The sequence below is a fragment of the Trichechus manatus genome, unplaced genomic scaffold (genome assembly GCF_000243295.1).
Source record: "Trichechus manatus latirostris isolate Lorelei unplaced genomic scaffold, TriManLat1.0 scaffold00156, whole genome shotgun sequence".
NCBI classification, from domain to species: domain Eukaryota; kingdom Metazoa; phylum Chordata; class Mammalia; order Sirenia; family Trichechidae; genus Trichechus; species Trichechus manatus.
Window position 1 is genome coordinate 2586182 of NW_004444092.1, and position 5670 is coordinate 2591851.

General features: G+C 42.6%; 1 protein-coding gene across 1 annotated transcript in view; it reads left to right on the plus strand.

Moving 5' to 3' along the window:
• Positions 1-2638: 2638 nt before the first annotated feature.
• The window catches only part of ASNS (asparagine synthetase (glutamine-hydrolyzing)), a 22369-nt gene continuing 19337 nt past the window's right edge, over positions 2639-5670 (plus strand). The window contains exon 1 of the mRNA XM_023740504.1: positions 2639-2743. The gene's annotated coding sequence lies outside the window, so the exon portion shown is untranslated. The remainder of the gene's footprint in view (positions 2744-5670) is intronic.

A 5670-nucleotide genomic window follows, 5' to 3' on the forward strand; every position in this document is an offset into this window, starting at 1 on the left:
AAGGGAGCCAGGGCACAAAGTGAAACAGAAAGGGGAAGAGTGGCTCTGGAGGGACAAGTGGAAGATATTCAGCACAACCAATCATGTTAAATAAAATATCAAGTATCAGTCTTCTACTACATAGGTGGGACGGTAAGGGAAATGGGCTCTGGTTTTACACAGATTATGATTCAGTTCTTCAAGGTTGTAAAGCTGCATGTGTTTGGATAAATCCCTCAACTTCTAAGTCTTATTTTTTCATTTGTAAAGTGTGGCTAGAAGACCTACTTCCCAGGTTGCTCTAAAGTTAAAAGACATTCTGTCAGTGTCGTGAAGATTAGAAAGAATATACAGTAAAACCTGCGAAAGCCAGTACCTGTGTAAGGCCCAAACCTGTCAAAGAAGGAAAACTCACTGGGTGTTTACGAGATAGGCTTCTTAATAGAGAGCAACAGAAAAGTGGTAAGCATCCTGTCAAAGGTGGAAAACTTGTGAGACCCCCAAAATCAAGGCAGTCCCATCAAGTTCCAGCTCTCACAGGTTTCACTGTATAAAAGTCTATTTGATGCTGAAAACTTCAGGACAAGAAGGAACCTTAGAACTACCATCTTTACTCCTACCTGTAACTATTAAGTGTCCACTACATGCTCTGTTCTTAATATTCTTGGAAATTTTTTTAACTACTTGGGAACCCCTTGTATGGGGATATCAAGCCTGTATGTTCTCCAAACATTGACTATAGTCTGATCGTAGTACGTCTTACATATATAATTTTATTATTTCTCAGCTTATGTTGGTGCTGGTGTCATTAATAAATCACAAATTTATTTAAGAGTATGATGAAGTCATGGTATCTTGTTTTTCTTTTTCTATTTATCATCATGATGTATTTTCTATATCAAAAGGATACTAAAAACACTGTTATCTTGTGGAGTAAATGAACTCCTTTGCAATTCTAAAAGGAGTCTTTGTACCTAAAATATTTAGGGGCCACTGATTTATTTTGTCTTCACATATCAACTTATTTTAGATTGTATAAAGAAAGATCAGGGCTTCAACGTCTGTTTCTGAAGACAAGACTTTCCCTGAATTACATAATAAATAAATTTGAAGGCAGTGCTGGTATGAGTTCAACAGTGCCTTTAATATAGGGCCTCCCACCACTTTCAAATTGTCAGTGGCTCAATGGAGATATGAGGAGAAAAAATCTAATTTTAGGATAATGCTCCAGTATGGGTATGGGGGATGAAATCTGGGAAATAAAATATATTTAACCCTAAATGGAAACTATTCACATTTAGTAAAAACATTTTTACTCCAGGCCTTGCTCTTCAGTGTCTCCAGGTCAACCCAGCTCTTACTGTCAGTCTCTTTCTCCACAGGTAGAAAATTGTGATGAAAAAAGAAGCGTCCTTCAGATTCAGGCAAACCTGATTTCGCAGCTTGGCTCCACAAGTATCAGGTGTGTGAATGTGGATAATTCACTGCTGGGCCTAATGCAAAAATATCCATATCGCAAGGTTATTGTGAGTTTCAAGGAGATAGATTGATATTATGGAGACGGGAAAAAAAAAAAAAATTAATTCCCCTCCCTGACTGCCACAGCCCTAAAGAAGTCCTGTGACTTTAGTACTTAGAATTTCAGGGCTGGAAGGACTCCCTCTAGATAAAAACCTGGAGAGATTATAGCACATACCTATGGTCCCATAACTACTTAGTGGTAAAATTCAGACTGGAACTCAGGCCTTTTCCTGAAAATGAAATTTGTCAACAACCAAGTGTAATGCAGAATCAAACTGAATGGACTACGTGTTTGAGAATCTACCTAGTGCTATTCCATTAGCTGAGCCTGGGACTCAAAAAGTGAGGAAGTCAACACAATCGAAGAAGGTCACAATCTGGTCGGAGAGCGAACACACCACAATTCTGAGGGCGATCCATAACATAATACAAATCACTAAACTGTATAAATATAGAGGAAGGAGAAATTGAACTCTGCCTGGAGATGGAGAGAGAACATAATGAAATCTACCCTGCATTTCATAAAAAGACCCCACTCTTCAAGCCATTCTCATTTGCCTACCATTAATAAATTTAACAAATATTTGTGTATCCATGTCTACATATCAGGTCTTTTTAGGCATATGGGGGAAAAAGTAGAACTGCCTCAGAGGGTTTCCAAGGCTGTAATCTTTAAGGAAGCGGACTGCCGCTTCCTTTCTCTCGCAGAGCGACTGGTGGGTTCCAACTGCCGACCTTTCGGTTACTAGCTGAGCGCTTAACCATTGCGCACTCAGGGCTCCTCTGGGGGACACAGAGTAGCCCCAAAGCCTTTTCAACTAAAGGTATGGGGGAGAACAGCTGCACAGTGGCTGCTGCAAACAAAACTTGTTAAGATTTCCATTAAGAATAAACCAAGTGCATAATACCCGTATTTGTCAGAACTGCAGATAGGGTAACCCAGATGCAATGGGGCACCTGGTCAAACTTCTGACGCGATCCTTAAGTAGGTATACTTAACTCTTCGGGAGCTGGAAACGGAGCAATTCCTCGGCTCTCCTATCCTCCGCCCCCCTTGGTCCCAGCCCCGGGCCCACCTCGTCCGGGTCCAAGCCCCGCCTAGCTCCGCCCCGGACGCGGCGCGCTGGTTGGTGTTCGCAGACATGATGAAACTTCCCGCACTCATTACGAGAGCGAGGTGGATATAAGGTGGGAGGAGGCCAGGTGCTCTGTCCGCAAGCCGCAACCGGTTCCGTACGCTCAGGTAAGCCGCACTCCCACCTCACGGTGAGGTGCCCCCCTCCAGCGCGCCCCGGGCTGCTCCGGGGGTGGGCTGGGGAGGGGGCTCGGAGGTTGTGCTGCGGCCTGCCGCGAAGGGTGGGCAGGAGCGGGCCCCAGCGCTTAGCGGATGCTGCGGCGCCGGGTGGGCGGAGAGGGCGGGGCGGGCGTCTCCCGATTGTTGCGCACCTGGGAGCGAGCTGACGAGTAAAGGCAGCTGTCGTGGCCCTCTGCGATCCAGGAACCAGTGATCAGCCGCAGAGAGGCCCGCAGAGAGGGCAGGAAGCCCACGCTCCCAGGGGTGTTACCGAGGCGGCGAGAGGCAGGGTCGCTCCGGGGAGGAGGAGGCTGTGGCGACCTAGGTTGGCCCCTATAAGTATTTTTGACCGTATTGCGTCGAAGCCTGTGGAAATTTCTGCAGTTTGGCCTACCTGCCACAGGGGGATTGAGGACGCACGTGGTCGGGGCGTGGTGGAGCATCGCGGGACTTTGCGGTCAGGTTGTCCTAGTCTTTGGGGGAGGGGGTCTCGGGCGTCAGTCACAGCCGCGGTGTCTGTACCTGGCCTGCACCCCCCACCCCACCCCCACGCCTTTGTAGACTGCAAGACTCAACGAGAGCAAACCCAGCAAGAAGGGTGCGTGCGGAAAAAGGCAGAAGTTCTCAAAGGATAGCTGTTATATAGGGCTAGCTCAGATTAATAAAACTGTTTTGAATAAAGAAATGCTGTTTTTTTTTTCGGCCTGTGGATCTGCATAATTTCTTCACTGTCTCTTGGCCTGAGTGCTTGATTACTAATTTAAAAGCGCTGGTAATTATTTTTTTCATTGATTGATTGCTTTGCTGTAAAAATAATTAGAAATAAAGTAGGCCTTGAACCTTCCAGGAGTTGGTTACTGAAATCTTAATGTAAAAATAAGATGATGTGGTGAAGTTCAAATAGTTGGTGAATTGAATAGAAATTAAATGTACTGAAGCAGGGCTGTCCAATATGGTAGCCTCCAGCCACATGGGACTGTTGAGTACTTGAAATAGGCTAGTCTGAATTGAAATGTGCTGTAATGTAACATACACCGGATTTCAAGATTTAGGAGGGAAAAGCAATGTAAAATATTTTGTTAATAAGTTTTTATATTGATTACATGTTGAACTGATACTATTTTGAGTACAGTGTGTTAAATAAAGTATATTTAAAATTAATTTTACCTGCTTATTTTAATATGTACTAGAATGTTTAAGATTACATGTGGCTCACATATTTCTGTTAAATAGCACTGCTGTAAAAGTTTATGAGGAAATATGGAAGATTACTGGGAAGAGGTAACAGCAGTAGAGAAAAGCATCACAAGTAGAACCTTTACCCGCCAATAGGGCTGATTCCAATAAAACTCATAGGTTATAGCTATAATTTGCTTTTCCATGCTAAGGAGTAAAGTTTGCTTCACAAACTCTCTTGTTCCTCCAATTATAGTGGTTAGTGTGTGCTTTCTTATACCAGGCTTAATACTGAGACTCACTAAGCAGCATATGGGAAAGATGTTTGTCAGGGTTGTATGTTTTCACCAGATTATTCAATTTGTATGCTGAGCAAATAATCTGAGAAGCTGGACTATATGAAGAAGAACGAGACATCAGGATTGAAGACTCAATATGCAGATGACACAACGTTGTTGCTGAGAATGAAAAGGACTTGAATCACTTACTGAGGAAGATCAAAGACTACAGCCTTCAGTATGGATACCACCTCAACATAAAGAAAACAGAAATCGTCACAACTGGACAAATAAGCAACATCATGATAAACAGAGGAAAGATTGAAGTTGTCAGGGATTTCATTTTACTTGGATCCACGATCAACACCCATGGAAGCAGCAGTCAAGAAATCAAATGACATGTTGCACTGGGAAAATCTGCAAAAGACCTCTTTAAAGTACTAAAAAGCAAAGATGTCACTTTGAGGACTGAGGTGTGCCTTACCCAAGCCCTGGTATTTTCAGTTGCTTCATATGCATGCAAAAACTGGACAGTGAATAAGGAAGACTGAAGAAGAATTGATGCCTTTGAATTATGTTGGTGAATAATATTGAATATACCATGGACTGCTAGAAGAATGAACAAATCTGTCTTGGAAGAAGTACAGCCAGACTGCTTCTTAGAAGGGAGAATGGCGAGACTTCATCTTAGGTACTTTGGCAATGTTATCAGGAGGGATCAGTCCCTGAAGAAGGAAATCATGCTTGGTAGAGGGTCTGCAAAAAAGAGGAAGACCCCTAATGAGATGGATTGACACAGTTGACTGCAACAGTTGAGCTCAAACATAGCAACCATTGTGAAGATGGTGCAGGACTGGGCAGTGTTTCGTTCTTTTGGATGTAGGGTCACTATGGGTCGGATCTGACTTGTGCACCTAACAGCAACAACAGGTGAGTGATTCACTAATGACCTCAAATGATTTTCAAAGCACTTTCCCAGCTCACTTTTATTTGGTATAAAATCAGTGTTAGATGATTTATTAGTAGTTATCGCATCTAAATTCTTGATACATTTAACTCCTCAGTGTCAAAGTAATATATGTCATCATAGGCTGTTTGGCCAGTGCATGGAAGGAACTGTGTAGGGCATATGATTCTTCATTTCCAAGTTGCTTGAGTTAATACCATTTTCCATTAGTTTGATCTGGTCTTATTTAAAGGGTAAGCAAAACTTCGATTCATTTAAATACAAATGAATAATACAGCCCAAGTCCTCTGAGTGGTTGCTCAAGCTTGCTCAGAGTGGTTAATATAACTTGAATATGTATTTTTTTCTGTAGGGTTTTTGTACCAAGTTTGGGCATTTGCTGCAAATTTGCATTTTTTGAAATATAAAAATAGTTATTTTCCACGTTACAGACATTGTGGAAAAATAGCTCTATG